The sequence below is a fragment of the Phascolarctos cinereus genome, unplaced genomic scaffold, assembly GCF_003287225.1.
Source record: "Phascolarctos cinereus isolate Bilbo 61053 unplaced genomic scaffold, phaCin_HiC Scaffold_2;HRSCAF=192, whole genome shotgun sequence".
NCBI lineage: Eukaryota > Metazoa > Chordata > Mammalia > Diprotodontia > Phascolarctidae > Phascolarctos > Phascolarctos cinereus.
The window spans coordinates 302575047-302587448 of NW_027555625.1; the positions used below are offsets into that span (position 1 = coordinate 302575047).

Consider the following 12402-nt stretch of genomic DNA (forward strand, 5'->3'; position numbering starts at 1 on the left):
GTATATCACATTTAGAGTTAGGAAGATAATAGATCATTAAAGCTGTAAGCCAAGTTCAACCCCCTCATCATACGAATAATCTAACCAAGTCCTACAGAGGATAAGTCACCTGGATCATGCAGCTAGTAAGTGATATTGCCAAGAATCAAGCCCAGGTTCCTGACTCCAAAGCCAGTCTTCTTTCTTTCTTTCTTTCTTTCTTTTCTTTCTTCTTTCTTTCTTTCTTTCTTTCTTTCTTTCTTTCTTTCTTTCTTTCTTTCTTTCTTTCTTTCTTTCTTTCTTTCTTTCTTTCTTTCTTTCTTTCTTTCTTTCTTCCTTCCTTCCTTCCTTCCTTCCTTCCTTCCTTCCTTCCTTCCTTCCTTTCTTTCTTTCTTTCTTTCTTTCTTTCTTTCTTTCTTTTCTTTCTTTCTTTCTTTCTTTCTTTTTGAGTTAAGCTTTTTATTTAATCTTACAAAAAATATTTAGTCAAACAGAACAAAGCCCATGTCATCATCGGACTCCTCGGATTCTTCTTTTTTTGCTTCCTCTTTCTTCTTCTCCTCAGCTGGGGCAGCTGTGCTAGCAGGAGCTGCCCCTCCAGCAGGGGCAGCACTACCAGCTGCTGGAGCAGGTCCACCAACTCCTACATTGCAGATGAGATTTGCAATGTTGACACTGGACAGGGCCTTTGCAAATAATACTGGCCAGAATGGTTCAACATTTACACCTGCTGCTTTAATGAGGGCATTGATTTTATCCTCCATGACTGTAACATCGTAGTCGTGAAGGATGAGGGCAGAGTAGATGCAAGCAAGCTTGGAGATGGCCATTTCAGCAGAAGGATGAGGAGAGACTTGTTTGTAGTGGTGTTAGTAGCCGGATGAAGTGAGGAGTCACCCCAATGCGGCCTTAGCTTCTGAAGAAGAACCAAGCACCTTACGGATAACTGAAGAGCACCAGTCTCCTTTCCACTGCTCATTTGGGAGCCTGAAATTAGGTTTACAGAATCATAGCTTTAAAACTAGAAAGGACCTTTGTTGTTGTTCAATTATTTTTCAGTCATGTCTGACTCTTTGTGACCACATGTGGAGTATTCTGGGCAAAGATACTGCCATTTCCTTCTCCGGTTCATTTTACAGGTGAGGAAACTGGGGCCAACAGGGTTGAGTGACTTGCCCAAGGTCACACAGCTAGTAAGTGTCTGAAGCCGGATTTGAACTCAGGAAGAGTTCATCCCATCAACCCATCGAATGAACCTGGTTGGCTAGCTACTAGGGCTGGAACCCTGACATCCTTGGCTCTTAGAACCACCTTGGCATTCTCAGGGCTCAGTCCCCTATTGAGTACTTTGGTTTGCATGTGTACATGTATATGTGTTGGGATTGGGACAAGGGCTGGACTCTCTAAGGGTAGACTTGGGAATGGGGTGCAATGGAAAAATCATGGGATGGGAGGAGATACAGCCATAGGGTCTGGGCATCAGAGCTCTAGGAGTTAACTGAACTAGATTGAGAGGGGACCATGCTGGGAAGGATCATGGCTGTATCATGAATTATGAATTGGGACTGGGGGCTAAAGGAACCATGGGAGCTATGTAAAGGTGCGCAGGAGGGGGAGGATGGGGGTGCAGGCCCTGCCTCTTTCTCATTAGTAGGGCTTTGTCCAGGACAAAGACAAAAAGCCAAACTTTGGGCACCTGAATCCCCGAGTCAGAATCGCTCAATTTCTCTGGATTCAAGCAAAACATCCTCTCTTTGAGTACTTCCACAGCCCGCCCCAATGCATCCTGATTGCCCATAATTGAGGCCATTACAGTCCCTTCTTCCCAGTACAAAGGGGCTGCCGAAGCTGCTGCTGTTACTGATGCCGCTGCTGCCGCCACCACTGGCCAGCCAGCTCCTTCCCCTCCCACCATTCTGCTCAGCTCTCCCAGCTGCTCAGCTCCAGTTGGAAAGAGAAAGTGTCCTAAGATCAAGAAGGGGCTGGAAGGTCACCCCATACCGACCTGGCCCAAGTCAGAGGCAATTATGGTCAGAATAAAGGTTCGTTCAGTGCATACATAACATAGAACATGAGAATCCAGAATGTCATAAATGTAAGAAATGTTCAACTATAGAATGGTGGAGCTGAGTGGAAACTCTGATTGGAGCCTGTGGTACCCACAGCCAGCCAGCTCTGAAGGGACCCTGGGGTGGGGGTGATGCTCAGTCCTCAGGACCTCAGCTGTGGTCTGCTTTCTCCTCTCCCCTGACCATCCCAGGGCTGGGGGCTGCTGGTATGAATGAGAAGACTTGACAGACAGCATTTGAAAAGGCAACCGATCCAAAATGAAAAGGCCAGGCTGGACAGGAAGTCTGGTAACTTGTAACCCTATCCCCAGGAAAGGGGAATTCAGGAAGGAGCTTTTCAGCAATCATATTCATCAGGCTCAGCCTCCTGGCTCTGGGGCAGGCCAAGTTTAGCTTGGGAGGCAAGGAGGTAGGGACCTCCTGCCCAAACCACCTAGAGAAGAGAGGGAGCAAAGAGGGAGGGAGGGAGGGAGGGAGGGAGTGTTGGTGGTAGTAGTGATGGTGGTGGTGGTGGTAGAGAGATGGATAGAGGGCCAGAGGTTTTGCTTCCAGACAATAAATGGTTCCAGGCTCCTTGGGTGGATTCCATAGGTCACAAAAGCATCTGATGTCAATTACTACCCTGGTATAGGGTTCCTTGGCTTGGGGTGGGGGAAGGAGGATATGGGGGAACAGTGCCTAATATGTACACCAAGGCTGAGCCCTGGAGGGCCCTGGATAAGCTCCCCAAAATTCTCCTGAAGTTGTTTTAACTGTTATGGCCTGGTGGAAAGGGGGAGAGATTTGGGGGAACAAGAAGTTTTTCAAGTCTTTTCAGGAGGTCCCCACCCAATTTGCTCTATGACCCAATAATTTCTTCAGTATTCCCAGCTATAATATGAGGGAGTTGGACTTAAGGGGCCTCTGAGGTCCCTTCCAGCTCTAGTATTCATTCCACATTCTATCTTCTAATAATTTTATGTTCTCAGGATCCTCAGGTTCTCAGGTTTGAATTGTAAGTTCAGACATTTTGTGTCCTAAGGGCCCCTCCAGATATCCTTTTAAAGTCTCTTCATGCTCTAATAGTCTATGTTCTAATATTCTGTGTTCTAAAGTCCCTTCCCCCTCAAATATTTTATATTTTGCATTCTGTTTTCTTATAGCCCTTTCAGATCTGACATTCTAGAATTCTAAGTTATTTGACTTCAGCACTAACTGGGGAGACTCAGCCTAGTCCTTTTTCCTTCCTCCATGATGAGTTGATAATACAAAAGCACTTTGAAATCCTGGATGGAATGGTGCTATGGAAACCACAGGGGTTGCTATTTTCTTAGTTCTATTTCTCTTGTTAATTACATATTAATGCCCTCAGACTATACAGACCAAGCCAAGTACATTATAATCACCTCTGCATTGCTGAGATATTTAACTAAATCTTTCTGATGCAATAGGTGTCCCTCTAAGTGCTGATACATTGTGCATTAATATTTTAATACTGTTATTAATAATTATGGGCTTCAATACTTCTGACTACCAGGGGAAACCAGTATGAATTAGTGAAAAGTCTGTACCACACCAAAATTATTTCAGTCCTTCAAAGTATCTTAGATTTCATCCATGAAGGTGTTCCTTTCAGGGGTGTAGACTGCACCCCCTACATGCCATTATCATCACCTGAAGAAGAAGGAGGAAGAGGAGGAGGAAAAGGAGGAAAAGAGAAGGAGGAGGAGGAGGAGGAGGAGAAGAAGAAGAAGAAGAAGAAGAAGAAGAAGAAAAGAAGAAGAAGAAGAAGTAGAAGAAGAAGATGAAGAAGAAGAAGAAGAAGAAGAAGAAGAAGAAGAAGAAGAAGAAGAAGAAGAAGCACTTATACAGAATTTTAAGGTTTATAAAGTACTTTGTACATGGTAACTCATTTGATCCTCACAGCAACCCTGTGAGGTGGGTGTTATTACTATTCTCATTTTATAGATGAGGAAACTGAGAAAAACAGGAAGTGATTTGTCCAGGATCACACAGTTTAAGCGTCTGAGGCAAGATATCAACTCAGTTCTTACTGACTTTAAGTCCTTCACTCTAACCACTACACTACCAAGCTGCAAAAAAAATCTAACACCTTCTACTGATAAGTTTTTCTCTACTTATCTACGTTGAACCCTGGACAACAGAAACCCACCCATAGCCCATGCTCAAAGCCTTTCCAGCCAAAACTTGTTCTCCAATGATAGAATCAAGAGTTGGAGTAATCTCCACACTATGAGGCATCAGAGGAGGAATTTATTAATGTTGTTATTGTTAAAAACCATTTGGATATACATGTAAAGATATCTTTCAAGTTTTACAAAATATTTTCATCACAGCAACTCTATGAGATAGTTAACACTAGGATTATTCTTTATTTTATAGAAGAAGTCAAAGAGAGGGTCACAGAGTTATGAGGCTTTAGAAATGAAATTTGAATCTATATCTTTTCATAGTCATTGTTGGAGGGGTTGTGAGAAGAGAAGCACAGTGCTATTGACGGAGCTGCAAATTGATTGAACCATTCTGGAAAACAATTTGGAATTAACTAAGAAAGTCACAAAAAACTGTTCATATTCCTTGACCCAAGTATCCCCACCTCAAGGAGGTCAAGAACAGAAAAAAAAAAGTCCTTTATATTCCAATATATTCATAGGAACACTTTCTGTAGTAGCAAATGACTAGAAATAAAATGGGTACCTACTGGTTGGGGGAAAGCTGAACAAATTGCGGTACATAAAGGAATATTATTGTGCCATAAGAAATTATGAATATAAAAGATTCAGAAAAACATGGAACTATTTGTGTGAATTGATAGAGAATGAAGTAAGCAGAATCAGGAAAACAATATACGTAATAGCTACAACAATGGAAAATGGAAAAGCAATAAAACAAAGCTGAATGCTAAGTAACTACAACGGTCGATCTTTGCCCTGGAGATGAAGAAATATAGCTCCTTCCTTTCAGTGGTGTGGTTAGGCATTATGGATGGGCAATGTTGCTTACCTTGTCAGACATAATCAATGTATCAGCTGGTCTCCCTCCTGCCCCAAGGGAAGATTTATGGGGATGGAATATCTGAAAATGACTATGATGTAAAGAGGTATCAATAAAACTTTTAAAAACTTAAGGTGTTATTACTTTCAATTTTATAAAGCAACTTACTAACAAAATGCTAAGAAAATGTTGCCAGTAACAGCCAGCCAGGACTGATTTAGGAAATTAGAGTCCCTTGTAATCTTTGACATTTTAGACCATTATAATATTCTCCTAACTGCTCTATCTGCCTTATGACTCCTACCTATCCTGCCTGAGCCAACAGATTTGGCTTCTAATATGTACTCTGAGAATATACTCCTCAGCTCAAGAATCTTCAATGGCTCCCTACTACCTACTAAATAAAGTCCAATATCTTCAGCCTGACATTCATAGCCCTCCATGATATGACCCAAGACTCTCTCTTCAGTCTTATCTCCCACTACTCAGCTTCAAGCTAACATGTGCTAAACTAGAAACCTTGTAGCCACTCTGCCCACCAATATATCCCCTGTTTCCCAATCCTGTGTGCTGATGCCATTTTCTCCAACTATAATATAACTGCTGAAACTCAACCTATCCTTTAAGACCAATACAGAAGATACCAGTTTTCTAGGAAATCTTCCCTGATCACCTCCTAGGTAGACATGATCTCTCCTTCCTCTGAACTCCTTAAGAACCTTGCCTCTTTGTCATATCCTCTCACTCAATCAACAAGCATTTATTAGGCACTTAACTAAGGGACCAAGCACTGAACTGAGCACTTCAGATACAAAGAAAGGCAAAAAACACAGTCCTGGACATCAAGAAGATAACATCCCAAAGAAGGAGACATGTTCCTGAATGACCACACATAAGACACATGCAAAATGGATGCAAGATAATCTTAGAGTGGAAGACCAGCAGCATTGAAGAAATGTCTACTGAATAAATGAATGAGTACATTAATTATAATGCCTCCCATTTCTTTTTTGTTTAACCTCTAAGGTTTTTTTTTAATCAACTGACCTATAATCCTTAATAAGCATCTATTATATGCCAGGCATTGTCTTATGCACTGGATTTACAAATCCAAAGAATGTCCAGGAGTGGTGATGTATGTCTATAATCCCTTCTACTAGGGAAGGCTGAGGATGGTGGATTGCTTGAGTTCTGGAGCTTTGAGCAGCAGTGCAATAAGTAGATAGATTGTTTGGAAAGGGTAACCAGGCTGCATAAAGAGGGTCAAATCAATCCAGATCAGAAACAGAGCAGGTCCAGGTGTCCATGCCAATCAATACTGAGATTAGGTTTATGAGAAACCATTGTATTTTCAGCCTGGGTAGGATAAGGAGACCCAGTCTCAAAAAAGAAACAAACAATGAAATAATCCCTACTCACTTAGTATATGACTATACCCATTTGATAGATAAGGAAGCTAGGGCTCAGAGATAGGAAATATTGCCTAGACAGACAATCTGGAAAAAGTCTGACAATAATTTCTGCTAAAGTTCTTGAAATCAGTTGACAGAGGTCCTTTTAGGCCTGCTGCAGTGATAAATGAGGCATTTGCAATTTCCAGACTAATTTGAGAAAAGGTATGCTGCAAAAGTCCTCCTTGGAAACAGCTGGTTCTGTTGAGTAGGTTCAACTCCACACTCCATTTCCCCCACTCACCCCTGCCAGTTTCCACCCTATCCACCCCTCCCTACCCTGCAATCCTAACCAAGAGTACAATGGAAAGATCACCAAAGGGGAAACTAAACAGGTTGGTTTCTATTTGCAACTCTATCATTTGCTAGCCATGTGACCTTAGATACATCCCTCAAGCTCTCTGAGCCTTTGTTTCCTCATCTGTAAAATGGGGATAATGATCCTGAAGGGTTTTCCTCATAGGACAGAGAGCACAACTCCAGGGGACTGACCACGTTGTTCAAATGCCAGATGTACATTTGCCTAAAAAACTATTTTATGGAGAACTTATGTGAGGCAAGTTCTTACATGGAGGGCAGAAGAAGTAATACAAGGATACTCTCAAGGTCTCTCTGAAGAACTTTGGAATCAGCTGTGAGACATGGGAGACATTGGCACAGGACCACTCAGCATGGCGTGCCCTCTTCAAAGAAGGTACTGTGCTCTATGAGCAAAGCAGAATTACAGTAGTTCAAAAGAAATATGAGATGTGCAAATTTAGAGATATCGCCACTCCAAGTGTTCATATGGACTATTTGTGCCCAACCCATAGTAGAGCTCTCTGGGCTCATATTTGTTGTCTGACCAGCCACAGTTGGACACACTGTACCTTGACCCCAACATAGTGATGTCATTTTGGTCCTCTTCGAGCACAAAGGACAACAGCCACTACCATTATGAGGATGAAATAAGACAATATATGGGACTGTACTTTATAACCATAAAGTACTATACAAACATAAGGAATGATTGTGACTATCATTAATTTCCTATATGGTTCAATGGAAAATTTGAGCTCAGCCTCATGTGTATCCTCACAAAGGTAATAATGGCTCATATTTCTCTAGCACTTCAGAGCCTTACCAAGTGCTTTCCTCAAAATAACAAGTGGGAAACTGCTTCAACATATTGGAAAAACCAGTAGATGTAAGGTCAGAAGACCTGTGCCTTGGGTAAGTCACTGGGTTTGTTGACTCATTTGCAAAATATAGGAGTTGGACCCAATGAACTCTAAGATCCTTTGTAACTCTGAATCCTCTGATACTAGGTGGTTAGTATAGCTATTGTTATCTTCATTAGATGAAATCTGAAACTTAGGCCCAGAGTAGTAAACTGCCTTGCACTAGGTCACACACCTAGCTAGAGTCAGAACCCAGACTCCAACTTGGGTCTTCAGTCTCCAAGAGTAGTGGTTTTTTACCACTTTACCATGATTTGGGCAGATTAAAGAGAGAGGCCTGTAATTGATTAATGACCTGGGTTCCAAGTGGCCTACTCAGCTGAGGGAGGAAGCCACTCCTCCTCTCCCTGCTATGACCTAAATGTTTGGGGAACTGGTAGGGGATGAGGGAGGAGGTGAATAAAAAGGATGGAGATGCTAGCTGAGGATCAGGGTCGGGCTTCCTCCCTGAAAGGCAGCCGCCCCAGAGCCCCAGCGGCCTTGGGCCAGCTCCCCCGACTATCTCCTTTTATGTCCAACGGGGCAGAGGGAACTCCCTGGAAGGAAGCCACACTTCCCCTCCCTGTCTCCCCCCACCCCCCAAGTGAACAATGCTGCATTTCCTCCTGCTGCCTGGCCTAAGGAATCTTCAGCCCTCCCAGGTCCCCCTGCCTGGCCTGCACTGTCTCTCTAGGGGCAGAAGGTCCTCATCTGGCCAGACCTGCCCAACCACCACGCTTCCCTCCTCTCCTGTTCAGCTCCTGTCTCCAGCCAACAGGTCAGAAACAATAGCCTTAGAGGGGAATGTTTGCCCAATGAGACCCAAAGGCCTCTGGCTGGTGGGGGTGGGGGGGTGGGGAAGAAGTGAGGAAACCTGGCCAGGGCCCAAGGACAGCTGGGTGGGGAAGGAGGGTGGAGGGAGGAAAGAGGCAAAGATGGGGAATGTGGGCCTAACCACATGTGATGGGGGTAGGGGTGGGGAGTTCCTCTCACAGAATCTGCTTGTCTGCAACCTCTGGTCATCAGATTTTAGAGTGGGAAGGAACCTTTAAGATCAGCTCTTCCAACCTGCACATTTTACATAAGAAAAAACTAAAATCCAGAGAGAAGTAACTTTCAATATGGAGTTAATGACAGAATTGAGACTTAAACTCAGGACTTGTGACTCCAAATTTTTTTTTTCCATTATGCTGTTCAGGTATAGTTTATGGGAGGCCAAGTCAACATTTGCCTCTATCTGCCCTTCCCACAAAGCCTCAGGGCTGTGAGTAAGAATCAGAACGAGAACGAGGCTTGTGGGCCTAGCATCATCAGGCTAAAACCCTGAGAGTCTCATTTATACTCTCTCTCTCTCTCTCTCTCTCTCTCTCTCTCTCTCTCTCTCTCTCTCTCTCTCTCTCATGAGGACCAGGCAGGCTACTCTTTTACTGCCTAACAAGCCTACACATATAGTCTCTATACATTTGTGTATATATCACATAAACATACATCTCACTAGCTTATGAATAGTGTTCACCCGTGTGCATATATCAAATACATCCATCCATCTCATGTTTATGTACAATATATCCCATCTATCACATTCATTCACTCATGAAAATATATCACAGATATGTCCTGACACCCAAAATATATCCTTAGGCAGCTCTCTTACATAATTTTGTTACAATTTTACACTTGCCTACAGCCCATGTAGTTGTATAATATGCAAACACCTACCCCCAACACATTTATTTTACATCCATTATGCTCATGGGTCACATATCCAAATCCCCATAAAATTGTATCAAGTGCATATAAATCCGTTTTCCATGGATCACACACATATACACTGTTAATATATATCACATTCAATTTACAGATATGTCAATTACCAAAAGAAAAAAAAATCCCTTTCACATACAGTTCATGCTACAGATTATAACAATGGACGAATAATATATTTACATCTCATATTACAGTTTACTTGATACTTTCGCTTCCATTATCAGAACTGTAGAATTACAAAAGCTGAAAACTGAAAGAGATCCCTGACATTGTACAGTGTGGCCCATATCTGAGTAGAAATCCTTTCCCCAACATTCCAGACAACTGGTTCTCCAGCCTCCCTTGGAAGATCTAAAAAAGGGGAGCTCACTACCTGCCAAGGCATTTCATTCCACTTTTAGAGAGCTCTTATTAGAAAGGTTTTCATTATATCAAGCCCAAATGTGCCTCTCTGCAACTTCTCCCCATTTCTTCTAATTCTGCTCTTCTGGGCCAAGAAAATCAAGTCAATTAAGTCTTTAATCTATGCCAGGCACTGTGCTAAGCACTGGGGATAAAAAGAAAGGCACAAAACAATCCCTGCCCTCAAGAGGCTCACAGTCTCATAGGGGAAGACAACATGCAAACAACTATGTATGTACAAGATATATACAGGGCAAATGGAAGTAATCTCAAGAGGAAGGCACTGGTATTGAGATTAGGGGGGAATTGGAAAGCCTAGCAGGAGGTGGGTGTTTGAGCTGAGACCTGAAGAAAGCCAGGGAAACCTAGAGGCAGAGATGAAGAGGGAAAGCATTCCAATAAGGGACAGTTAGAAAAGCCAGGGGATGGAGTATTGTGTGCAGAAACATCCAGGAGGCTGGGGTCACTGGATCACAGAGTACATGGAGGAAAGAAAAGTTTAAGAAGACTGGAAAGGTAGGAAGAGGATCAGATTATGAGGGACTTCAAAAGCCAAATGGGATTTTACATTTAATCCTGGAAGTAATAGAGAGCCAGTGGACAATACTAAGTAGCGGGGTGACATGGACACAACTGAACTTTAGGAAGATCACTGACAGCTGAGTGGAGGATGGGTTACAAAAGGGAGACACTTGAAGATGGGAGACTAACCAGAAGGCTACTGCAACAATCCTGAGGTGATAAAACCCATGATAGCCCTTCAAATACTTGTAGATACTGATTCTGTCCTCCCTATATCTCCTCTCCTCCAGGCTATACATCCCCACCAAGCTCTTTCAACATACCTGCCTACAAGGTGATCACCAGTTCATTCATGGCTATTTTTAATCCTCACAAATGAGGAGGACCTAAGTAGAGAATGTATTATTATGCCAGTCTTACAGATAGGGAAACTGTTAAGTGACTTGCTCAGTCATACATCTGATAAGTAGTAGAAATGGAATTTGAATCCAGTTCCTGATTCCAAATCCTGTGCTCTTTCTACTATTCCATGATGCTACACATTGATCATACATGCCTTCACATGTATATATGTATATATGTATATATATGTATGTGTATGTATGTGTATACACACACACACACACACACACACACATATGAAAATTACTCAGCCTGCTGGCAAATCAGACATAGTGAGCTAGGCTGGAAGGAGGGGGATTTGGCTTTGGGTTCAGAGGGACAGACCTTACTCCACCCGCCATGGACCCCAGGTCTCAGGTAGCCAGAAGGCTTCCTCCCTGGAAGGAAGGAGTCATTGAGTGTCAATGCCGGAGGCCAGGAAATTGTAGCAGACACCAAACCAAACCAGTTCTCCTCCCAGCCCAGGTAATCAGGCCTTTCAAGGATTCGGATTGACAGTTTAAATGTTTTAATTCTGTTTCCAAGGCTCCCCTCCCCCACCAACCCCCTACACTGGCCTTCTCCCCAAACCACTCTCAAAGGAGATCCAGCCATAATTGGACACATGTTGCATTACCCTGAGATTAGACAGGTTACCGACAGGGGACATGAGCAGCTGGAAGGGAACAATCTACCTTATGGACTTATTTACCTGATTATATAGTTTATTTTATAGAAATTGCTTGAGTGTTCAAGTGTCCCCCAGGCTGGGGTGGGGGTGGGGGTAGGGAGTGAGCAACATACCCAACTCTTAGGACAAGTGGTTTCTGTCTAATGTACCTAAACCTACCAAGAAGATCGCTCCCCCTCCCCCCTGCCAACTTCCCATGTGGCTCCTAATTGGAAAGAGTTTTGTTCCCATTAATTAAAAAACACTTAAGAAGATTAGAGCATGAAGTGTCTAGCTGCCAGACCTCTTTGCCTCCTTTCCCAGGTGAGCAGTAGTTAGGAGGGGGCCCTGGACGGAGGACCAGAAGAGAATCTCGTCCTAAAGCTAGGGTCTGTCTGATGTAATGATTCCCACCTCTGTGGGGTCACTGTTTCTCCCTGGGACACCCTGTACTTTCCTCTCAGTCAACTAAGCGCATCTTCAGAATCCCTCTTCTCTCTCTCCTTCTAGAAGACTCTCTTAATGGAGCCTTATGAATCCAGAAAACATCTGACAAATCTTGGGAGACTTGAGGATGCTTGACAATACCCATCAGCTTCCCCATGAAGAATCTTTTCCTATGAATTAGAATTTGCCTAATAAGCTAATGCGCAGCTATGTAGCATGGTGGATAGAACTGGGCATGGAATCAGCAAGACTCATCTTCTTAAGTTCAAATCTGACCTCAAACACTTACTAGCTGTGTGACACTGGGCAAGACACTTAAAAAATCTTTTCCTCAGTTTCCTCATCTGTAAAATGAGCTAGAGAAGGAAATGGCAAACCACTTCAGTATTTTTGCCAAGAAAATCCCAAATGGGGTCAGAAAGAATTAGATGTGATTGAAAATAACCAAACAACAACAAAATAAGCCAAGATTGAAGCCAGAATTAGTTTGTTCCATTAGTCTATTATATGAACTTGGAGGA

At 43.0% G+C, this 12402-nt stretch overlaps 1 pseudogene; it reads right to left on the reverse strand.

Annotated features, from left to right (window-relative positions):
- Positions 1–423: 423 nt before the first annotated feature.
- LOC110194987 (large ribosomal subunit protein P1 pseudogene) lies at positions 424–824 on the reverse strand (annotated as a pseudogene).
- Between the last annotated feature and the right edge of the window lie 11578 nt (positions 825–12402).